Source organism: Narcine bancroftii, chromosome 13 (genome assembly GCF_036971445.1).
Source record: "Narcine bancroftii isolate sNarBan1 chromosome 13, sNarBan1.hap1, whole genome shotgun sequence".
Classification (NCBI taxonomy): domain Eukaryota; kingdom Metazoa; phylum Chordata; class Chondrichthyes; order Torpediniformes; family Narcinidae; genus Narcine; species Narcine bancroftii.
Window position 1 is genome coordinate 17,108,323 of NC_091481.1, and position 26,011 is coordinate 17,134,333.

The 26,011-nt window shown below is 41.5% G+C and overlaps 1 protein-coding gene across 6 annotated transcripts in view; it reads right to left on the reverse strand.

Moving 5' to 3' along the window:
- The window catches only part of sema3c (sema domain, immunoglobulin domain (Ig), short basic domain, secreted, (semaphorin) 3C), a 270,171-nt gene that overhangs the window by 125,776 nt on the left and 118,384 nt on the right, over nucleotides 1-26,011 (reverse strand). For 5 of the 6 annotated variants that reach the window (XM_069908944.1, XM_069908945.1, XM_069908943.1 and 2 more), the window contains exons 3-4: nucleotides 19,721-19,862; nucleotides 18,967-19,068 (exon numbers count right to left, since the gene is read on the reverse strand). The gene's annotated coding sequence lies outside the window, so the exon portion shown is untranslated. The remainder of the gene's footprint in view (nucleotides 1-18,966; nucleotides 19,069-19,720; nucleotides 19,863-26,011) is intronic. The other variant, XM_069908946.1, reaches the window with a different exon arrangement.

Below are 26,011 nucleotides of genomic sequence, written 5' to 3' on the forward strand. Positions count from 1 at the left end.
CAACTGTGGATCCCTATGTATTGTATAGGGAAATATCATTCCATTTTATTGCAAATTACACTGAAAATAAATGAAAAAATAGATTGAAATTTCTGTTAAAAAAAGGCTGAGGCTATAGGTGCAACAAAAATAATAAAAGCATCTGAATCACAAGAGTGGATAGCTAATTACTGGAATCCAGAAGTGGTTCCCTGCTCCTCCATTTTGCTGCCATCTCCTGTGTGATCAACAGAAATCACTGAACTTCAGGGAATGACAAACTTGTATCAGTGTGAAGAACATGCCGTGGAATGTCCAACCTACTTCTGCCAAGAGTTACTGGTGCAGTGGCTGTTAAACTGGCGCCAGTCCCTGAAAGCATTTGACAATGCTGATGCAGACCGAGAGCTGCATCAAGAAGGGTTTCACTGATGAGTGCGGGAGGCCACCTGAATGGCCCTCACACATGCTGATGCCCCCCTACAAAACAACACTTTACTGGGAAATAGAGAATTATAAAAATGCAGATACTGGAACCTTGAGCAACTCTTGCCATGTATTATATCACCCCCACCTCTATACATTTCTCAGCTTTCATCTCTTTTTTACCTACTCCCAATCTCTCTTTTCCCTCAAACCCATTTCCCTCCACCTCCCCCACCTTCTTCTGTCTAGTGTAGTATGGTTGCTGCAGAGAAATGGATTGGAGGTCAATCCAAAGGAACATAAGAGTAGCAGAGAGGATCAATGGAGTCTCCCTCCCTCCCCATTGATGTGATCTACCAGGATCGTTGCCTGAAGAGGGCAAGTAAAATCATCAAGGACTCCTTCCACCCTGCACACAGCATCTTTCAGCTGCTCCTATCAAGAAAGAGATACAGGTGTATCGGACCCAGCACCACCAGGGTGAGGAGCAGCTTCTTCCCACAGGTGGAGAGAATGCTGAACAACAAAAAGGAGCTGCTCACACTAACCCTCTCAGACTTTCATATTCGTGAAACAACATTTATTTATTTGGATATATGAATACTTGTCCTGCATATGTATTGTTTGTCTGCATGTGTGTTATGTCTGGTTGTGTGTCTGCAGGTTTTGTTGACCAGAGAATGCTGTTTCATTGGGTTGTACTTGTGCAATCAGATGATAATAAACTTGACCCTCACTTTTTTCCCCCTCTCGATATAATTCATAATTCCCCTTCCTACTTTAGTTTCGCTCCTGCCGTGTTGATTGATCATTTCTATCCATGGATGCTGCCTGGTTTGCTGAGTCCTTCAAAGTTCTTTTTGTTCACTTTCCATGTCAATGCCTGACAGCCAAAATCAGGCAAGTTGTTGTTTCTGAGGAATGTCAATTCCCTCAATGGCGGATGGTAAGGGGGCAGCCGTGCAGACAAGTGGGCCACTTCTAGACCCGAACAGGCATTAGTATCTGCTCCCTGCTCCGGCTGCTAGCTATACACTGAGGGGTGATGGACATGGGGTGGAAACTGAAAGTAATGTTCCTTCCAGTGATGGAAATACTTCAACCAAACTCTAATACTTAATTTAAAAGAAAACAATCTTAAATGAAAGGTGATTAATGAGATATTTGAAAATAGTCCCACAAGCAATGAAGCATCAAACAATACACCAGCTTTCCCCCATATGATTGAGGAAAATCTCACTCAAGTCTTGGAAAATTGTATGGTTCTTTTTTGTGAAAATCCTGAAAAGAGCAGGAGGAAGAGATTCTCTACAGTGTTGAGTGCCAGAGGAAACTGATCTGCAGATTTGTGTGGAGTCAACTGTTTATTATTTTGTTAACCCAAGTGAATCTGGCAATAATTGTTACTCGGTGCGTTGACCTGAAGTGAAATTAAACAGAGACAACAGTGACTACTGCTTAGTCTGAGTTCCCGTAAATTAATGCTGCCAGAAGAACTGATAGATCTCGAAATCATCCGCCAGTTTTTTCTCATAAACAATCACTGAATCAGCAGCTCTTGTTTCGTCTGCTGCTGTTCTTGGACTCTGCAAAGGCTTGGTGCTGCCACCCATTCTGCCTCCATGATTCTCCAGGGCGACTTCGTGGTCAGACTGCAGGTTATTCAGGTTGGAGAAGGGTGCTCACTCTTTCCCCATGAAAGCAGTTAGCCATAGTTCAGCACTCATTCTGGCCAACATACAGCAAAAGATGAGATGCAAAATGCATCAAATGATATGCTCATAGTTTTAATATAATGTGGGTGACACTATGGTGCAGCCAGTAGAGCTGGCTGCCTCACAACTCCAGCAACCCACGTATAACACTTTAAAATGTTTTAGAAGGGTGGCACGGTCAGCACAATGCTGTTACAGCACCAGGGTCCCGGGTTTGAATCTGGTGCTGTCTGTAAGGAGTTTGTACATTCTCCCATCCTTTAAAAAAATGTACAGGGGTTGTAGGTCATTTGGGTGTAATTGGGTGGCACGGGCTGTTGGGACGGAAGGCCCTGATACCGTGCTGTAAGTCGAAATTTAAATAAAAGTTAAATCTAAAGTTATGAATTTACAACATGGGTAGAAGTTGATTGAGATTTGTGACACCTAATTACACCCAATTTGCCTACAAACCCCACCTATTTTGGAGGGCGAGAGGATACTGGAGCTCCCAGGGAAAACCTACGCAGGTCACGGGCAGAACATAGAAACTCCTTGCAGGCAGCGCAGGATTTTAACCTGAGCTGTTGTAACAGCGTTGCACTAACTGCTACGCTAACCATGCTGCCCTGTGTTGCCTGTGTGGAGTATTCACGTTCTCCACTCAGTGGGCTATTTCCCAGGCTCTCTGGTTTCCTATCAGATCCCAAGATGTGCAGGTCGGTTGGTTAATTAGACATTGTAAATTGCAAATGATGGGAATGTGGAGGAGTGTTTACAGGAAATATTAGTGGGGGAATGGGAATGCACTGTGAGCTGGCATTAACTCAATTGACCTAAGAGACCTCCTTTGTATAGTATAAGGAAAAATAGAAATGCAACAACATTTTATGTTTCATCTGGTAGTAGGCACTCCAGATAACTAGTTGGCACAATGGTCTGCCACACAGAATCAAAAGCCTCTTTATTGCATTTACCTAAATTTCCACACTACGTTAGTTTAGATTGAAACAGTGAGCTAGTCCTAATTACTCCTTTTTGAAAGTTATTTATTTTCTCTCCATTTGCCACAGGATGTGTACATGCATTCTTAAATAAGACAAATAATCAGTGGTCATCACTTAATTTTGATTTCTTTTAGACTACTTCACATTTTTGCAGATATTCTGGGCACAGAGAGGCCACCGAAGGGTTCTAGTGATAATCACAGAAAGAACAGCTCTTGGTTGAGAGGAGAGATTTAAAAAAAACTTGGTGTGATGCGCTGTGGTGCAGCAAGCAAACACAAAACACGAGAAAAGACTTTAATCGACTTAAACTCTGAACACACCAGTTGTCATATCCTGATGGCTCCACGTGTGCCCGACTGCCCTCTGCTGGCTCCACATGTCCAACTGACCTGGGATGGGCCGGCTCGAGTCTATATATAAGGTCGGTGATTGACAGCCAGCCAGATGGAGTCAGCATCCCAGGTTGCCTACCTTCAGGTACAGTGGTTGCCCCCTGCAGTGGGCTGGTGGGAGCGCAGCCAGTGCTGTGGTTGCATCACCACACATGGGGCCCTTTTATTCAGACTGAGACAAAAATCAAAAAAACGTAATCACGCAAAATAGCCACAAAGCAACACAAAATCATATCAATGCCAGTTGGAAGGCCAATATCCAAGGATTAATCTTTGAAATCTTTAACATTTAAATAAAATGTGATTTGAAAATAATAAATATCCACTCCTGCCCTCATTCAGAGTCTCAGACCAAGGCATTCTCAGATCTCATTTCCAAGAGGAAACTTGCCACTGCTCGTGGAGGTTGTCGACTGACAGAAAGACCAGCTAGGGACCACCTTCACATTCCAGCAGATTGTCAGATGGCCCCCATAACACAGTTCACGTAAATTATTACCATACTGCCTGATTTCCCAACCAGTGAGTCCGGCCATTCTAACTGTTTAAAGCTGTGGGTATCGAATCTAATTACATAAGCAAGGATTGTCAATCTCTCAAATAACCATTTCAAAACCAGCTTCAAAATAAGTTGCTTTAATTTTTTACTTTTAAATATTGTGTTTGTAACATTTCAGGAGTAAGACACAAAAGTCTGCAGACACCATGATTGAAGTAAAGATCAATGACTCAAACCCAAAACATTGGCTATGCATCTTTATCTTTCTGCACTATTTGAACTGCTGAGTTTTTCCAGCATTATGATTTTATTTGTAATATTTCAACTTCTACTGATGTACACTTTCCATATTGTGCGCGGCGAAGTGTGCAAGATGTTTATTGAATATGTTCCTTGTAATGCCCGTCGAAAGAACCAAAGACTTGTTGATCCAAACCAAGGCTTTTATGAACTAAAAGACTGGAGCATTTCACAAGTAGGTTGACCAGTCCAGAATGACCTGGTCTGGCTAGGAGCAATCCTTTAAGACCCACCAGTAGGTGTGGCTACACTCTCAGCCAATCACAGTCATCCTACACTACCATCTGTACATATACACTTTGGTGATAGAATCTGTACGATCACACTCCTTTTATGTGCTGGTTCTGAGATGTGGATTCTTTACTGTGATTGTCTGCTCGGTCTACTTGAGGTTATTGTTGATGCCAGAGATCCGCCGAAGGTGAGGCCTGACAGCAGTGGATGTCAGGAAAGGGAGGAGCCACACCAAGTCTTCACCAGATCTTTGAGGGCAGCTGTCTTTAAGGTCAGCAACAGCTGTTGCTTTGCCTCTGGTTGGGGATTTTGAGCCATATAATTACAATTTATGTGAAATACAATATGATTACAGCTGTGACTTGACTGATTCATACCTCATAAAATTTAATGCCTTACAATTTGACATAACTCAAGACTTTATGGTTCTAACCTGTATCTAGCATGGATCACAAATTGCTCAGTGAAATCACATAAAAGACTCATGCAAAGCGCTGATTTTTCAATCCTTGATGCACATTCCCAGCAGTTTCTATTTCCATTTGATTTCCACTGTTAGCTTTGGAACCCTCGAGTTGGAGGAGTCTGTAGATTTGGGGAGTATATAAGACAGATCCTGGATCTGCTGATGCCCTTCATAATTCACAGCTGTTTTACAATGGATCAAATTATATATAGATAGCTTGCAAAATATGTTTCATCCATAAAAATAGAGATCTTGATGTTTCATGGTTTAAACAAAATGGATGCCCAAAGGCAGCTAACACCTTGGACATTCCTTGGTTTCAGTTGTTTGCACCAAGTCCACGTTGCATTTCACTGAAGCTGCAGGTCCCTTTGACTGATTTCTCTCTGGACCTTCTCTCATTAATCTGCCCAGCATGTGGTTTCAACAACCTCACACAGGAACTCTGGCCGCACCTAAGCCGAGATGTACCCTTTATCCTGTTCATCATCATTGCAATTTGTTTTTTTTCACTTTCCCAGTTCCGATGAAGGGTCTTCGCCTTTTCATGGCTACTGTTTCGGGACCTTCTGTCTTTCTTTCAGATTTCTAGCTTCAGCAGTTGATTTTCATTTCTCTTGAGCACTGCAGTCAGTATGTAACATTTTACTTCATCATAAAGTTAGGTTCCATGTCTTAAAAAACGCAAATATGCTTGAGGAACTCAACAGGTCACTCAGCGCCCATAGAAGGCAAATATATATCATCAACATTTTGGGCTTGAGCCCTCCTTCAAGGTATGAGCAAAATCAGGCAGGCGCCCGAATAAAAAGGCTGGGGGAGGAGGGTTAAAAAGTCAGGGGGAGGAGGAACACAGGCCAACAGGCGAAGCCCAAGATTGGACATAGATAGGAAGGCAGGTGAGGAAAGGTGAGAATTGATTGGGGGAATAGGTGACTCTGTGAATGCAGAGCTGGATGAAAGGAGATAAAGACCAAGAGAGAGAGACTGAGGTAAAAGAGACATAAGGTTAGGGGAAGGGGAGAGATGAGGGGGTGGGGCTAACAGATACTGGAGAAGTCTATGTTGATACCATCTGGTTGGTGGGTGCCCAGATGGAAGATGAGGTGTGCTGTTCCTCCAATTTGGGGGTAGTCTAAGACCGGCAGTGTATAAGACCATGGACAGACATGTCAGCAAGGGAACCAGGTGGGGTATTGTTTTAGTTTAAAAATAAAAACCTATTGCCTTGGGCTTTGAAAGGTGCAGAAAGTACTTACCAAACAACTGGGAACCTGAACTTTTGAACCACTTGGTCTTGATCACATTAGCAGTGACCATTTAGCTCTCATGATTAAACTCCCAAGGATATCAAGCACAACTCCTTGTTCACATTCAAATGAAACAAATGTGTGTGGCTGCAGGAAGGATATCACATGCAATTTCATGTGCAATGTTAATGGACTCCAGATGAATATGTACCTGACCCAGCATTCTTTTCCACTTTCAAGCCACTTCCCAATTATGTCCACCTCACAGAACCCTGACTAGAAAATATTTGTTTTGGAAAATATTCCTGAACAGAGCATAAAGAATTAAACCTTCCTCTGATACTAGACTGCACCTGGCGAGCGGTGTACAATTATAAATGGATATATAGTAGTAAGTTACAGCAGGTTGGTTCTTTGCATCATCTATAATGAGGCATTAGCATAAAACACTAAACAAAATAGGTCTAATATTATAAATTAACAAAGTATTGCAACATGGAAGGAGACAGACTCTATACTCCACATCATTCCTGCCCCAACTACTTTGGATTTCCAGAACGTGTCTCATAAAAGGGTAAAGTGATGATGGAAGCAATATTTTGGCCTGAATAGGGATTGGCTGGCAGACAGGAAGCAGAATATTGAGATAAAGAAGTCAATTTAAGGTGGTAACCTGTAACCGGCAGGATAACAGTGCTGCTTGCATCTGCTGTATCAGTAACTTTTTCTTTCCACTCACGTATCACCTTAAGTAATTCCTATGCCATAGATGCTCTGTGATTAATAAGGGATTGAGTGGGAAGAGAAGGTTGAGAATCACTGCTCTAGACCCAATTGTTACTGAAATATTTTGCTTGAGAAAAATTGTCATTGGCCTATTTCGTTTAGAGTTATGAAACCATGCACTTAACAAGTCAATTAGGTACGATTAAAACAGTGGTTTTCAAACTTTTTCTTTCACCCACATACCACCTTCATCAATCCCTTCCTAATCACAGAGTATCTTTGGCATGGGAATGACTTAAAGTGGTATGTGAGTGGAAAGGAAAAGTTTGAAAACCACTTAGCTCTATGAATCACTTGGAGGAAGGAAACAAATGGACGCACTTACCACAAAAATAGGAGAGAAGGCAACATAGGAAAGGATATGAAAGGTTTGCATTAATAGGTTAGCATTTTGGACAAACATTGATAAATGGAGCATAGTGTGGAAAAATATAAGTTATTCATTTTGGAAGAAGACCCAAAATACCATCTAAATGGAGAAAATTGCATAAAGCGATAGAACAAAGGCATCTGAGTGTTTCTTGACCATGAAACATGGAAAGCTAGCACACAAAAGCAGGTAATAAGGAAGGCAAATGGAATGTTGGCTTTATTCTAAGGTGGGTGGAGTAGAAAAACAAAATCTAAAGCAACAAGGCATTAGTGAGACCACATCTGGAGTGATGTTAAATAGTTTGGTACATTATTTTTTTTTTAAAAAGATATTATTTCATTGGAAATAGTTCAGAGAAAGTTCACAAGGATGATCAAGCGTTTGGAGAACATAAAGGGAGAAATTGTCCTGCATTGGGACTTGACTCATAGGAGAAGCAAGAGAAGTAATCTCGTTGAAAACAATAAGTTTCCGAGGGGGATAGAAAAGGATGTTTTTCTTTTCAAGTGCATTATTTGAGAATAAAATGAGGAAGAATTTCTTTTCTCAGAGGGTTGTGACTCTTTTGACTTCTTTGCCAGGGCAGAGTCTTTGTGTTTATTTAAGGTGAGTGTAGGTTTCTAATCAAGCATGGACACCATCCAAGGTCTGGATTTGAACATCTAATGACTGCACCCCTGTGCTACCTGGTGACATGATCAGCGAGCTTTCTTTATTTAGCAACACTGGAATAAAAATGTAACAACGCTGCAATGTACGAGCTGTTATCTGCAGATTTCCAGTATTGTGCAGAATAAAATAGTGCCAGTGGAATTTAAAAACTTTTGACAACAAGCTGGTCACCATCAGCATTAATGGTGGAATAATCTTACTTGGTGTATTTAGAGTGAATACAAACATTCTGAATACATTGTTTTTGCCGTTGCAGTATTAAATGATGGAGTGGATAAAATGGGATATTATGTGAACTGGATATACTTGTTTAAGAGTCTAATTATAGGCTCCAATTTTGAGCCAAATCGCTAATTTTCATGATGGGAATGTGTCTGGAGGCCCTAAATCAGAGACTTATTGGCTTGGTACTTAAGCATTGATTAGGAGCAATTTTCCTGATACAGTAAACATAACATAACGCAAATATATTTCAGCATGGAGTTTCAAAAAGCTCTGGATTGCACTGGACGATGCATGGAATGGCACAGAGTGTGCGGGAGAAGAAACAGAGCTACTCAGAGGTGAGGCTGGAGGTCTTGGGAGAGCAATATAGAGATGTAGAAAGATATCCTTGTAGAGTGGTCGAAAGAACCAAAGACTTGTTGATCCAAACCAAGGCTTTTATTAACTAAAGGACTGGAGCATATCACAAGTAGGTCGACCAGTCCAGAATGACCTGGTCTGGCTAGGAGCAATCCTTTAATACCTGCCGGTAGGTGTGGCTACACTCTCAGCCAATCACAGTCATCCTATACTACACTCTGTACATATGTACATGTACACATTGGTGATAGAATCTGTACAATCACACATAGGTCCTTCAATACAATAGAATCTGTACGATCACAATCCTGTAATTACAGGAGGGAAGGACTCCATGGAAAGAATTTATGTTGCAGATGTGTGGGGGGAAAAAAATCAAGAAATCTAGGGATGGAGAACTAACTTTAGGACATCTCCAACAAGTAATGTTTCACACGGATGGTCATTAATATTACTCTTCAGAAACTGGGTTTCACCCTTATTTGGTGTGCTAAATTGATTTGTAATGGTGAAAGATGTGTAAAATTGGGATATCTTCCAGTTGCTTAACTCTGTGTCCACTATCCGTATAAGTAATGAAGAACTGGCTGTGCCAGTTAAGAGATAAAATCAAATATTTACATAAGGTCATTGAGCCTCAAACCTGTGTGAGCAAATGCTACTCACCGTGAACATTTACACGAATGTTGTTACTAGCAACTGTGGGACAAGGCAACCCAAGGGCACTGGACTGGTCGGCATATCCTTCCCTGTTCTTTCGGTTTCTGACTTAAGTTCATTGTCCTCGATGGTGTTTCAATGGAAGAAAGTTCCCTCAAACTTTCCTGCTGCTTCATCTGTAACAATGCCGAGAGCTATTTTAGGCAGGCATCGGGGGCCAGATCAATTTATGGTGCAAGAGAGGTGAGAAGAGATATTTTAGAAGATTGGAACATCTTACATAACCCATAAACAGAGTGTTCCAAGTTTATTTCTGCAGCCACAAAAATCCTATGTTTGGTTTATTAATCTTCAGGCAGCCTTTACTTTTCAAACAAAAATAGAACAAGTTGGAAGTAAGTACAAGTGCATCAGTCAGACCTTTGGAGAAAAACAAGAGAGCCAGTGTTTCAGTTTCAGTCAATGAAAAGGCTCAGGGACACTGAAAATATGAAATGGTGAAGAATGAGTGGATGTGTAAATAGCTGAGGTGATGAGAGGTCATGGAAAATGTAAGGCAACTGGAGTGAGGCGTAAACTGTCAGGTTTCACATTTGAACCAAGCATGAGACTGGAAGAGAAAATACAAGCAAAGACAGAAAGCTCGCCCCTCCCCAACAATGCTGTGTTCTAACAAGCATCCTTTCTCATCCACGTTGGCAACAGTAGCCAAATGCACCTTGAGAATTTTGCTCTCCCTTGTCACTCAGTATTGTCAGGGGAGGTCAGTTTGTGGGTAGGTGGTGTGGCAGGGATAGAGTAAGATTGTTTAATATTTTAGATGTGTTTTACTTTCTGACGGTCTTTGATGTTAGTCTGCTGATACTTCCTCTTGTCTGGTAGTTTTTGTCACTCAACTCATTCAGCAATAAGCTTCTCAACACTCTTTTCTGTTCCATAAAAGGATAAAAACAAAAACCTTAATGGTCTATTTGCTCCAGCAGGGCTAACTGTTCTGCAGTGAAGGTCCAGTTACGTTGCTTTACTTTTCAGATCTCCTGCACTAATGGTATCAGCTTTCTGCCTCTTTGTAATTCCCTGCATCATTAATGTGCATCCAGATATCTTTAATTAAGTTAATTTATAGTAAGAATTTCAGGAACACACCTAACTATTTTTTCAGCTCAATAGTTGCAGTGGTTTATGAATAACAAGGAAGAGAACATTGGTGTGACCACATAGACAGCTAGCCAGCATCTCTATTGAGAATTACCGGTGACGACAGTTCTGTGTAGAAACACCGTTGACACTGCGGTTAAGTGAAAAATCACACAAATGCTGGAGAAACTCAGCAGGCCAAACAATGCCTTTAAGTAGCAAAGGTAAAGATACATCACCAACGTTTTGGGATTGGACCTTTTATCAAGGTGTGGGGGATGGTGTGTTTTTTCACAGTTCTGGGTACAGTTCTCTACATTGGAGAGACTGGGGAATCTCTCTGTTGAGCACCCTGGCTCTGTCTTCTACAATAACGTGGATCTCCCAGTGGCCACCCATTTCAATTCTCCATCCCATTCCCTTGTTGACATGTCTGTCTTTGGTCTCATGCACTGCCAGACTGAAACCAGCTGTAAATGGGAGGAACAACACCTCATCTTCTATCTGAGCACCCTTCAATCAAATGGCATCAATACCCACTTCTCCAGTTTCCATTAAACCCCCCCCCCACTTCTCCTTCCCATTGTCGCCTTTCCCCAGCTCTGTCTCTCTCTTCCCTTTATCTCCTTTCACAGAGCCAAAATTAATTCTCACTTTTTCTCTTATAACCAATTAACCCCTTTTGGTCTGGACTCTGCCCCTTCCTGTTTTCCCACCTTTCTCTCTCTCACCTTTATTCAGATGCTTTCCTGTTTCGAAGGGCTTAGGTCTGAAACATTGGTAATATATCTTTACCTCCTATGGACGCGGAGGACAGACTGCATTCCTCCAGCATTTCTGTGTGTTTTTACTATAATCACTGCATCTGTAGACTTTAGTGTTTCACAATTTTGAGTCAGCACATTAGAGCTTATGTAGCCCGTGCACTGTAGTGCAAAGCATTGAAATATCTGCTCCCTCACACTCTGCCCCATAGTCACCACATCATCATGGAGCAAAGGGGCCAGATAAGCTTTGTATCTGGTTCCTTTGCTCCACAGTTGATAGTCAGCATTTCTAGGGCAGAAATTTCATTAAAAGATTTGCTTTTGTTGATATATATTTTTAAATTTCAGTATGTACATTGAGTAGTAGTCTGATAGGTTTATAAATAAGTTTAGTTTTTCATTTTTCTTTCATTTTTCAATAATTGGTTAAATAATTTAATCTGCTTTGCAAACTCTTTGATAAGTGAAAAGCCTTTCGGGCAGGGCTGCTGTTGGAAGGGGAGCGGTTCGGCAGAGCACATGATGCATCATCTGTGGTGGGGGGATGCAGTGGAATCAACCCTTGTCCCATAGTTGCAAAATATTTGGGAACTGATTCCATAAAGGTAAAGGTAGCCACGAGATCACCTGAGGGAAAGAGAGGTGGGGAAATGGACTATGATCCTGTCCATCCCTCAGACATCAAGAAAGCTGGCAGAATCGCACCATTAAAAATTACAACATGGAAATCCACTGACTGTAAAGTAAAGCTATAAACAACAAAATAATCCTTCCTTTGGACCAGCGAATTTATGAATATTCTATTGTCTGAGTCTGCATCAATTCCTGCCAATCGTAATAGCTGGATGGTTGCCAAAGATTGCCTGCTGGCTATTTCACTTGAGGGCCAACTAAGATCCACAGAATCCCCCCCCCTTTGTGCTATACTTGTCTGCAGATTAATTTCTAAATCATTTACCTCAGCATGGAATGAAGCTTATGCCAAGTTTTTGAATAACTGAGTGATGGCTAATAATTTCCTCAATCCCTACCCATCCACTTCTCTTTTCTTTGCCAGTCACACAGCAATTTATACTGAATGCTCCTTTCTTCAAAGACAGCAAGACTATTCCACTTAAAGGTCTAGGTTCTTGATGTCTGTTGGCTGAAAGATGTAATTAGTGACAGGAAAGCGAATATGGTTAAACAACAGCCATCTCACTCTTGAAACGGAACACTCTGCATGACTGATGTTAATGACCTTGCTGCTTTTACAGAAAGCTAAGAAAATATAGCAGGAACCATCCACAGGATTTCAGAATCCACAAACTTAGACTTGTGAATAATTGATAATGAACCAACATTTCTGGCTTTGAACCAAAATCTATACCTTAGTCAATTCCTTAATCCCAGGGTGAACATGTTTTCAGTGTCAGTGGAATGAGTAGTGATTCACGTGTATCCAATAACCAACACCAGGGGCAGGAATTAATTTGCACTTACAATCTAAATATGCAGTATTATAAGGATATGCACTTTGTTTCCTGTTTCTAAACTGATTTCATTGACTTCAAAGGAATTGAGTTTCAGAAATAGAATTTAACACGATCAATTATTAATCATAATACAATAACCAAAATTTGAAACAATATCATAAATCTAGATCATCTAAAACTAGTTCAATTAAGGTTAGAGGTAAAAATCTGTTTATTAGCTTGGTAGCTGTTTAAAAAACTTAAATACTGAAGGCACATGGATGTAAGAAAGAGGGTTCAGGGTTTGTGTTAGGGAAAGGTTAAGATTATTTACGAGTAAGTTATACAGGTCAGCACACATTATGTGACATTCTATGCTTTATGTTCTATATAGTAACATTTTATTTTATGATGTCAATTCTTACAGAATTAAACCAACCTTACATGCATTACTTGTTTAACTACAAAAACTACTAAATATATGCAACAAAGCTCCTATTCTCAACTTCATTCGATGTCTCATCTTTGACTTATTTAAAAGTAATAACTTTTTTCACTAAATGCAAACATACGTAATTTCATTGAAATGTTTGGATAAATTCCCATCAGTCTGGTATCTTGAGCTAAACACACTTTGCTGAAGGAACTCAGTGGGGCAAGCAGCATTAAATCAGAATTTATTGTCATGAACAAGTCATGAAATTTGGTGTTTTGCGGCAGCGTTACAGTGGAAACGTTCATATTAGAACCATCTTACCACATTACTATGAAAATTAAAATTATAGTGCACAAAAAGTAAGGCAGGGTCATCAATGGGAGAAAAAGCATCATGGGGGGGGGAACAGTCGACATTGTGGGTGGGACGCTTCATCAGAACTGTGTGTATGAGTCGCAATGAATGGATCAGCTTGCAAGGTAGACCATTATTTTTGTCTCACTGATGCTGTGTCACCTGCTGAGTTCCTCCAGCAGGTGCTGAGCCTCAGATTCCAGCGTCGGCATTCTCTTGTGTGCTTCTGGTGCCTTGAGCTGTCTGCCTCCAACTAGTGGCCTAATGGATGCATCCAGCAGTTGCTGTTAGGGAGCCTTTTCAATTAATAGTGATAGTTAATTCATTAATGCATTATCAATAAATGTTAGGTAAGGGGGGTGGGGACATTTTGTGAAAAGTAACAACCAACTTTTAGATGATGTGCAAACTTTAAAGAAAATTCAGTCCATCGAACTCAGTACAGTAAAAAACCCCAGTATCCCAATGGGGATTGTAGATGCTGGATAAGTGAATTTTTCAGATGCTTGAGATTCCGTGATGTGTGGATTGGAAAACGGTGAGGCATGGCAATTTTAAATTTCTATTGTTTTTTACTTATAAATTTTCCTCAATTTGTTTTTGCTGGTTGAAGTTGCCAGTTGCTTGAATTTCAGATAACAGGGGTTTTACTGCACCTTTATTAGACTGTCCCGCATCGGACTTGTCAGCCATAAACGAGCCTGCAGCTGACGTGGACTTTTACTCCCTCCATAAATCTTCGTCCGCGAAGCCAAGCCAAAGATTAGACTGTGCAAAGTCTTTGAGCATTTCAGATTTTTGAGATATGAAACACCAATTGAGATATGGGAAAACCAATACCCCTGAGTAGAAAGCTCTTCAAAAGGTAGTGGACACAGCCCAGATCATCACAGGCAAAACTCTCCCCACTACTGAGTACATCTACAGGAAACGCCGACGTCTGAGAGCAGCAGCAATCATCAAAGACGCACCCCATCCAGCACAGGCTCTGTTCTTGCTGCTGCCATCAGGAAAGAGGTAGAGGTGCCATAAGACTCTCACCACCAGGTTCAGGAACAGCTGCTTCCCCTCTATCATCAAACTCCTCAACGACAAACTCAATCAGAGACCCATTTAAGGACTCTTACTTGATTTTCTTTCATCCTCTCTGTATTGCACAGTTTGCATTCATTATCTGCTTACAGTTCTTTGCTTTGTTTACATGTTAATTACCAATTAGTGGTAATTCTGCAGTGCCCACAGGAAAAGGAATCTCAGGGTTGTATGTGATGTCATGCAAGTTCTCTGATGGTAAATCTGAAATCTGAAGCATAGTTAAAATGTCCATGAAGTAAAACTGACAATCTCCTCCCTGAGCACATTGCAATATACTGTGGTCTACATACGTTTTTAGTAAAGACTAATGCAAAGCAGAAACGTCTGTCAGAGCCTTTTTGCTTTGGAGTTATTCTGCCAAAATTACTGTCTTGCAGATAAAGTACATATGTTACAAAAATAACAGGAAACACATTTTCTGTAGCATTCTGTAATTCAAACACAATTAAATACAGCTGGTTAAATTTCTCTGTGAAGATTCCAGTGGATAAAACTTCTCTTTAAAACATCGATGAAGATTTCATGATATGCAGATTCCAAAAGTGTTTATTCTTCCACTCAACCTTAGGATGCAAAGACCTGAATTCTTGGGTAACAGTTGCTCATGTACCAGTTGTTCCCGAGAATCTTGCCCATCTGACTACTGTTCACTAAAAACCTGTAAAGTCAGTGTGGTGGTCTCACTGCTGCTTCCATTCTGTTTGTAGCAACTCTATGCAAAGATACCATTTCGGAACGGTGAATTTGCAGAGGGACACCCGCAGATTTTTCTTTCAATCAACAAACTAGGTTCCAATTGTAATTTCCTTCTCACTCCATCAAACAGAATCAACATGCCTGATAGGGATCTGAGATTCAAGCTGAGATCTTGCAAGAAATTTGGTTTAATTAAATTTTTGGATAAAATACATTAAAATACAATAAAGATTTTTCTTCCTGAAAACATTTGGGTGTATTTTAAGGATTTTGGGTTGCTGATCACCTTCAAATTTTCCTATCATGTAGAGTTTTTTTTAAGATCTTATTTTTGTGTTTTCCGGTCATATTTTAAGACTACTTCAAGCAGACAAAAAACTATGAAGTGCAACATGTCATTGAAAATTCATTTTCAATTATTTCCTTTGGACGTCTTCCCTGCTGATCTTGGTGCAGTCAGTGATGAACCTGTTGAACGGTTTCATTAGGACATTTCAACCATGGAAAAGCTGTATCAGGGGCAATTGGAATTCATCAGTGCTGGCTAATTATTGTTGGATGCTGAGTACAACTGAAAATCAGTGGCCAAACATATTTAGGTCAGTTGAACTAATGTAATGTGTCAGCATCATTATGAGATTAAATTAACTTTTATTAAATTTAGCATGTTTAATGTTTCTCCAATTTCCTATGTGATACAGCAAATGCAAAATTATCTTTGTGTTCTATCGTAATCCCAATTTCTTATCAGGAAGCAAACACTTTGGAAAAAAATTGTTGTCTAATGATATCAGAGAGGAAACTATACCATACGCTTTTTTTATATGTGACATAAGTATAGATCTTTTGGCAGATTCACAGCAGATGATTTTTTTCCCCCCAAAATTGTCCCTCTCACAAGGAATGCTGAAAGTGTATTAGACAAATGTTTCTATTATCTTTAAGAGTCATTTTTGTCCCAGAGAATGATGGCCACCCTCAGAGAACAAAACATTCTCTAAATTCAACAGTGCCCTGCATTATATATTGCTAAGTTCATAATTTCTCATACTTCTTACAATAATACCTCAAAATGTTTCTGAAAAATATCATAAACAATTGTATTTGAGCTTGAAACTTGCTTCTGTGTAAATCAATGAGTTATGACCATAACAGTTCATCAGCATGTTATAAGATTGTCCAGATTATACAATTTCCCACCAGAATAAGTTATTCAATAAGTCCACTATTCAAACACTGGTGACAACAACCAGCTGAACATTAAGATGTTCTGAAAAAGATGAGACAAGATTTTTTTCATCACCCTGGGCGATTAAATAGCTGTTGTGAAACTGCCATTGTAGTTCAGATAATCATCTACGTATAGACAGCCTTTGGAATTATTCGTCTAACTCATCTGCAAGGATCTAAGTTTGTTTCTTACACTGAGATGAATCTTTGCACTGTAAGTATTATTTTAAAATTCGTTTACTGATCCAGGGATTGTACTTCATCACTCGACTTATCCTTACATTGTTTTATCAAGCTCAGTTCCTTATCTGAAATGACAGAGAAGATGAAGCAGATATTGTCCATCATTTCTCATGGCACTCTGTATGCATTCTATTGGAGATGACCCAATGTGTGTCTGCCTCCTGGTCCATGATTTTCTGACAGATATTAACAGACAGCTTAATGGGTCAAAGCATTTAACAGGGTGGGCGGTCCAAAACCTCAAAAACATTTACATTGAATAGCACAGGAACATGCCTTTTGGCCCACAATGTCTACATCGATCTTGATTTCAAATTAAGTATTCCTGTTTACTTGTCATTCATACCATAAACCTTGCAGTGTATGGTGAAAATGAGACAGCATTTCTCCAGAGCATGGAGCTGGTTATTTACATGGATAAATGACCTCAGAAATTTTTTTTATAAATAATATATCACTTATTAAATATCATGTTACATATGCTAGCCCTGTGTCCATAGAGTTCAGAGGCCTCACGGCTTGGGGGAAGAAGATGTCTCATAATTTGGTCATGAGGGCCCGAACGCTTCAGTACCTCTTCCCACATGGCAGGAGGGAGAACAGATTGCAGGAGGGGTGTGTGGTGTTCTTCATGAGGTTTATGCCTTTCCACAAACAACAGCCGTTATAAATGTCCATTGTGGCAGGGGAAGAGACCCCAATAATCCCCTCAGCTGTCTTTACTATCCGCTGCAGGGACTTGCGTACTGGGATGGTGCAGTTCCTGAACCAGGCAGTGATGAAAATAACATAGGATGCTCTCAATGCATCCCCTGTAGGAATGTAGTGAGGGTGGAGGGTGGAAGCTGAACTTTCCTCAACCTCCGCAGGAAGTGAAGGCATTGTTGGGCCTCTTGGCAAAGGATCTGGTGTCGGGACCAGAAGAGATCCTCCGCCAGGTGCACGCCAAGGAATTTGGTGCTCTCAACCACCGCGATGGTGGAGCCATTGATGGCTAGCAGAGAGTGGACCCCTCAGGGTCTCCTGAAGTCGACTACCATCTCCTTTGTCTTGTTGATGTTCAGGTGTAGGCTATTTTCTCTGCACCAGTCTGTTAGTGATTTCACCTTTTTTGTAAGCTAAATCATCTGCTTGCTCGTGACCCATTTCTCCCACTCTCTGCATAATCATGTGCCTATCTAACTAACAGATCAACCCTATCTATACTTCTCATAATTTTATAAATTTTATCAGGTCTCCCCTGAACCGCTGATGTTCCTCTGCAAACCATCCAAGTTTGTCTAAACTCTCTTCATAGCTAATCAAGTCAAGCTTATTGTCACCTGATGGTACAAGTACAACCCAATGAAACAGCATTCTCCAGTCCTCAGTGCAAAATACACAGACATACAACCAGACATTACACACATACAGACAAACAATACATATGCAGGACAAGTATTTCATACACACAAATAAATAAATAAAGAGTGTTTGTGAAGTCTCGGATAGTTAGTGTGAACAGTTCCTTTGGTTGTTCACCATTCTCATTGCCCATGGGAAGAAGCTGTTCCTCAGCCCGGTGGTGCTGGCTCTGATCCTCCTGTATCTCTTTCCCGATGAGAGCAGTTGAAAGATGCTGAGTGCAGGGTGGAAGAGGTCCTCAATGATTTTGTTGACTGTCTTCAGACAATGATCCCTGTAGATCATGTCAACGAGGGGAAGGGAGACTTCAGTGATCCTCTCTGCCCCTCTTATGGCTCTGTGGATTGACCTCCAATCCATTTCTCTGCAGTAACTACACTGTGACGTAGGCAACCAGGACACACTCACTAGAGCTCCTGTTGAAAGTGGTAATGATGGGGGCCATAAGACCTTGCTCCTTCAGCCTTCTCAGGAAATGCAGTCTAATGCTCTCTAATCCAGGCAACATCCTCTATGGCATTCTTCCCAAGACCTCCAGAATTGCTATGGACGATCTATTCCAGCCACTTCAGTAAGTTTCCTGAAAAGAAATCTCTGGCTACACGCTTTTCAATAGCCAGGGCCGCTTGGTTTGTGGAGGAGTTCTCTGATGAGATACCCCTGGCGTCCCCTACTGCAGCTCCCCAGTTCTGAGAAGCAAAAAGTCCCCCATGTGGGCTATGGAGTTAACAGGCAGATCAAGCCTGTGGAAAGCTGAACTTGGTGGGCAATGCAGGATGTAATACAGTTTGACAATAAGCAAAATAACAAGAACCAAAACCTACCTCCAGTTAAGCAGCTTACAGTAGTCAAAGAGATTTGGTGAGGGCACTCAATATTCAAAACAGCTTATCAATGTGAGAATGTCACCTCATTTATACTTGCATCTGAAAAAGAGGACAATTCAAACAATAGAGTACAGCAATGAGCAGTATGCAGTAATGCTGCAAGTTTTCAGACATGGTTTTACACCCATTTAATTTCTTACATGTGCCTACTTACCATCTAATGGTTAAGTAATGCTGATTTACGGCTTTTCTCTGGTAAGAGAAGCTCTCAATGAGTATCATTCCACTGGGAATGCTGCATATGACAGATGTTTAAGGCTATGTGTCGTGTACGCCCTGCATAGGTTATTCACAGAGCCAAAAGTACCTCATCCAATTGAATGTTTCTGTTATTTTTTTAATTGAACACTTATGTGCCTCAAATCTTGATATAATGCAATAATATGTCAATTGAACTAATCATTATTCAATTAATCAAGTGTTTGGAGAGAGAGAGAGAGAGAGAGAGAGAGAGAGAGAGAGAGAGAAAGGATAGAAAAAGACAATTTACTTAATTTGGTGCCTGAAGCTCCTTTCACACTTGCATCCCAGTAAATCAGCCATTCAGTGCCCCAGGATAGGAATGGGGGCTTTGGCCTTTCACACTAGACCACTCCTAACTTTCACACTTGCAAGGGATTATCCCCGGCGTTGGGTCTGTTCTATCTTTAATAAAAAGCACCTGTAATGCAATTGCCTATTTTATACTTGCCTGATCTCAAGATGGCGTCTGCAGATGCCGGGGGCTGTACTAGGTGTCGAGGCCAGAAATCTCCGGTGTGAGGTGACGCCAGCGTGGAGCAAATTTTGCTTTCACATTTTAAAGGCTGATTGGTGTTTGATTCCTGGGATCACTGGCAAGTGTGAAAGGGGTTTAAGTTAATATGAATTTCCTAGGAGCAGCAAGTAACCATAGTCAGCTATCAAGAGTATATTAGTTCCTCAATGTGCTCTTTATAACATTCATTATAAAACCAAAACAAAAAAAAAGTGCTCGTTCTCAGCAACAAGCTTTATTCAGAAGTGTAACATAGATAAAAGCTCTTGCATGACTGGAGGGAAAACAAACACTTTTATTAGCTTTCAACAACAGGATGGGTTCATTAGTAGGCTTCAAAGGGGTTCTGGGTTTAGGCGGGAAACCAGGGTTATATATGGGAAAACGGGAGAGGGGTGGAGCCGGGAGGCAGGGCCAGTCATCAGTTCAGCACTCTCCCAGTGAATCCCAGTTTTCTGAAAGAAGTCTCTCATTTTTTCTTACAACATGCAAGGCCAGTTGGCCCTTTGAGTCCCATGCTTATTCTTAGATGATTTCATCAGTCTGATTCACTTATTTCCCTGAAGCATATTCATCAACTCCCTTTATTTCCCCTCCAGCTTCCTACTGTGGGGTAATTTACGGTAGTCAATTTGTCCCCTCCCTACACATCTTTGAGATGTGGGCAAAAACCAGTGTGTTCATGTGAATCCCACATGGTGACATTGAGGACCGCTTCAAACACACCATCATGTGATTGCCTCACAGGATCGTTCAGTCAATGGCTTCTTCCAGAATGATGCTAAATGGTGTGGGGTGATGGTGGAGAGAGAAGCACATGACTTTGTTGTCTTACTGACCAGCCAATTCATTATGTGGCTGGAAGATACAAACAGTAAAGAGGAATACAGAAAAAGTCCAAAATTCCGGATGCCAGAAATCTGGACTACCTAAGAATCAGACTCCCAAACTTTAGTGGGCTTTTGCGAAAGTCCCTCACAGTAGCAAGCTGGGTGGAAAATAAATGGAGATTATACATCAGAATCAGACTGATATAATCATCTGAGAATAAGCATGGGACTCAAAAGGCCAACTGGCCTTGCATGATGTAATAAAAAAAAACAAGAAATTATTCTTCTAAATAAAACTGTTGAGGCTGAAGGAGCGCTTTTCAAAATGAATGTTACAAAAGGCACTGTGGTGGCACTCCACCGGCCTACTGCAGGGGACAACCTCTGTACCTGTAGGAGTGTAAGGGGACAGGACAACACCTGACCGGCTGCCAATCAGTCGGCCTGAATGGATCAAGCCCCACCTGGTCGGGTGTCAATCACCTTCTGGGATAGAAGCCTGCGCCAGCCTCCCGAGGCCTCACACAGAGTTGCTGCAGCCACAGCCAGCCTGCCTCTATGGAAGTCTTAGTGGGTTAAAGCCTGTTGTATAGTCTTATCTTGTGTGCGTCTGATTCTGTCTAACAGCGCACCACAGGCACGTTGAGGAACTAATACGTGCTAGATAGCTGACTGAAAGGTCATATTAACTTAGACACAAGTGTGCTCATGCTTAAGCAGCATAGATTCACAGAGGCGACAAGTGACCACACTTAATACAGGTAATGTTATCACAAAGACATTCATTTTTCTTTTAGAATGTTCATTTTTAAATATAATTACAAACATTAATCAGTTTTTTGTCCTGAAAGAAACATTTGCTTATATTTTTGTCAAGTGTTGACTTTATTTTTCTTTAAAACTGCTCGTTTTGATAAATGAAGCATACTGTTTTGCTCATGAATAAACTATCAAAATTTACCTGTTCATCTCTTCTCTATTCCTCCTTAAATTTCAATTTTAAAAGTACTGCCTGAGAAACCAGAAAATCTGGACCGACCCAATCCCTGAGTGGTCCGGAGTTTACTGTAAACTCGTTCTTCCAAATGACCAGCATAGCAAAGGCAGCAGGATATGAGCCAATGCCCTATTAGCCCTGGCAACAGTTCAAAATCTGCTGGGTAAATAAAGGAGCTTCCCTGTGGTAAGAAATGCCAAGTGAAGTCCGTGGTAGCAGGTATATTTACAAATAGCTGTGAATTACATGAAAAAAAATTGGTATGTTAAAGGTGTTCAAGCCTTAGGACCACTTGGTGTATTTTTTTTAAATTACAGAGTGGCTAACTTGATGGAATCTCAGATCAGCATGGTGTGTCAGAGGAATACATGGACCCCACCACTCTCAGATGATCAAAATCAAGCCACAAAGTGGACTTTAACAAGATGATCAGAATGTGGCCCAATCCCAATTCTTCATGGTAAAGGTTTAATTATGGTCACATTTAGAATGTAATAACTAGTCTAAGTTTGCCAGCTGCAATCTTCAATCAGCTCAAATTAGAACAAGGGTTGGTTCATGGAGCCAAATCCAGTGCCCAGCCTGTTCAGACACGGTTAGGGAGGAGCGCACCCTGACTCATTGTTATTCTAACCTCTCCAATTTGCTTCCAGATTTAGCAAAGGAATATATCTTGTCTGGTTTGCAGTTGATGAGCAATGTTATTGTGACAGCAGCATCAGGCTCATTCTAGGCAGAAATATTTTTAGCATCATTGCAATCCTACTGCATGACAGGGAATATTCTGGGAGGAGACCGAGACTATTTTGACTGGGAAGTCAAAGTTTGATGGCAGAATAACCATCACTCTACACATTGGTTCCCAACCTTTTACTTTCCACTCACATACCACTTTAAGTATTCCCTATGCCATAAGTGTTCTGTGATTAATAAGGGATTGCTTAAGGTGGTCCCTTCCTACTCACATCCCACCTTAAGCTTTGAAGACGATGCCGTTGTAGTTGCCCATTCAGAGCCAGCTCTTCAGCGCTTGACGTCCTGTTTTGCGGAAACTGCCAAAATGTTTGGCCTGGAAGTCAGCCTGAAGAAAACTGAGGTCCTCCATCAGCCAGCTCCCCACCATGACTACCAGCCCCCCCACATCTCCATCGGGCACACAAAACTCAAAACGGTCAACCGGTTTACCTATCTCGGCTGCACCATTTCATCGGATGCAAGGATCGACAACGAAATAGACAACAGACTCGCCAAGGCAAATAGCGCCTTTGGAAGACTACACAAAAGAGTCTGGAAAAACAACCAACTGAAAAACCTCACAAAGATAAGCGTATACAGAGCCGTTGTCATACCCACACTCCTGTTCGGCTCCGAATCATGGGTCCTCTACCGGCATCACCTATGGCTCCTAGAACGCTTCCACCAGCGTTGTCTCCGCTCCATCCTCAACATTCATTGAAGCGCTTTCATCCCTAACGTCGAAGTCCACGCTGCTGAAGATCCAGCTGCGCTGGGTGGGTCACGTCTCCAGAATGGAGGACCCTCGCCTTCCCAAGATCATGTTCTATGGCGAGCTCTCCACTGGCCACCATGACAGAGGTGCTCCAAAGAAAAGGTACAAGGACTGCCTAAAGAAATCTCTTGGTGCCTGCCAAGCCCACCGCCAGTGGGCTGATATCGCCTCAAACCGTGCATCTTGGCGCCTCACAGTTCGGCGGGCAGCAACCTCCTTTGAAGAAGACCGCAGAGCCCACCTCACTGACAAAAGGCAAAGGAGGAAAAACCCAACACCCAACCCCAACCAACCAATTTTACCCTGCAACCGCTGCAACCGTGTCTGCCTGTCCTGCATCGGACTTGTCAGCCACAAACGAGCCTGCAGCTGATGTGGACATTTACCCCCTCCATAAATCTTCGTCCGCAAAGCCAAGCCAAAGAAGAAGACTAATCACAGAACACTAATGGCATAGGGAATACTTAAAGTGGTATGTGAGTGGTAAGTAAAAGGTTGGGAACCTCTGCTCTACACGATATACAGTGTTCTGTTGTCATTATCAGGCCTGTGAAGACCTCACTCAGAAAAGTTCCCTTGCTGCCCTTTTCTTCCTGAGCAGGACAACTGCTCAGTCCAAGTGTATGGACAGCACGGTTTGCAACTCCTTTACAGCGCCAGCAATCGGGACCGGACTTGGGTTTGAATCCCGCGCTGTCCATAAGGAGTTTGTATGTTCTCCCCGTGTCTGAGTGGGTTTTCTCCGGGGGCTCCGGTTTCTTCCCACCTTTCAAAGTGGAGCAGAGGTGGAGGTGAATGGCGTGTAAATTGGGCCGAAATAGCCCGTTACTGTGCTGTATGTTTACATTTAAAAGATTAAGGGTTCTTTATCAATATTTCATCAAAAGTTCAATTTATTTGTGACTGATGTAAAACAAAGGACAGCACGGCCCTCAGACCCCATTGTTTCAGCATCACTTTACTGACAAAAATAAACCAGCAGGCAGCAACTTTGGACCCACTGAGACTAATTATTTTGTGCTGTTCAAAGTGAAATGTTAGCCTCATTAAGAATTGAGATTGAACAACTTCCTGATTATCCTGTGGTTCAGAATTAGAATCAGAATCAGAACCAAAATTTATTGTCATGAACACGTCACACAATTTGTTGTCTTCGGTAGCATCACATTTATATAAACCACATTTCAAAATAAATTAAAATTGCTCAAGAGAAAAAAAAAAGACAAAGTGAGGGCGTGTCTGTGGTTCATTGTTCTTTCAGGAAACTGATGGCAGATGGGAAAAAGCTGCCCTTGCGCCGCTGAGTGCTGGTTCAAGTCCTCTATGTGATTTAATGTCCAGCAAGGGCACACTGTGACTGCATCACAGTCTGGTACAGTTGCTGCAGAGGAATGGATTGGAGGTCAATCCACAGGACCATAAGTGTGGCAGAGAGAATCACTGGACTCTCCCTTCCGCCATCAACGACACCGCTATCGAGATCATTGTCAGAAGCGGGCGCGCAAAACCCCTTCCGCCCTGCACACAGCATCTTTCAGCTGCTCCTGTCGGGGAAGAGATACAGGAGGATCAGAGCCGGCACCACCAGACTTAAGAGCAGCATTTTCCTATGGGCAGTGATAATACTGAACGACCAAAAATCTGCTCACACTAATCATCTGAGACTCTCATATGTACAAAATGATATTTATTCATTTAGTTGAATGGATGAGATACTTGTCCTGCATTTGTAATGTTTGTCTGTGTGTTGTGTCTGGTTGTGGGTTTTTCACCAAGGGCCGGAGAATGTTGTATCATCTGGTTGTACTTGTATAATCAGATAACAATAAACTTGATTTGGCATATGTACTTCTTTGAGACATCGAGCTGAAATTCTGTTAAATTTGATATTCCATAAATTAGAAAAATACACAACGATTAATGAAGCTTTATGCCTTCGATGTTCCAGCTTTTCAGATACAACAGCAGCACGGTTAGCGCAGCGCTATTACAACACCATACCGGCGCGGTCTGTACAGAATTTGTACATTCTCCCCATGCTTGTGTGGGTTTCCTCCTACCCTTCAAAACATACGGGGGTTGTCGGTCCATTGGTGTATTTGAGGGGCACGGTGCTCGAGGGCAGCTCAAAATTTAAAATTTAACTCAGAAATATGAACATTTGCAAACGATTACAATCTAGGTATTGCAATAAGCTCAGAATACATCTGAGTCATACACAGTTTTCAAACCTTTGCTGCAATTTACAATCTGTTCCTCTCAACGATACTGATTAAGCAACAGACATTTTGATTAATGCTGGATTTACTTAGTCCTCAATGGATTCCAAAGCTTTATAAAAAAAACAAATTACTTTAAATGTCATTTGTTTATTAATTTTTCTGGATCTAGGGATCACTGACAAGGCCCATATTCATTGTTTATCTTTCTGGAAGGTGGTGGTGAGAATTTCCATGAACCACTGCAGTCCTTTTGGTGAACGTGCTCCCACAGTTTAGCACGCAATTCCTGGATTTGCTATATGCTGGAGAACATAGTGCTGGTGGTTGAGTCATTTGTGGCACAGAGTACACCACAATCGAATGCTTTGCTGGGCATTTAAGAGTGAATCAACTTGCTGCGTGTCAGGAGTGACATACAGGCCAGACTAGGTGAGAACACATTTCTTCTCCTGAATGGATGTTTAACAGAAGTCCCATTGATTTGTAGTCATTATGATGTTAAGAAGGATTTAGAAGGATATGGACCAAAGGCAGGCAATTGGGATGATCCCAGAATGGCAATTTGGTTCTCAGGACCAGGTCGGGCCAAAGGGCCAGTTCCATGCGAGATACCCAACTGAGACCACCTGCAAATTGGAGGAACAATGCAAAAACATGCAGACACAA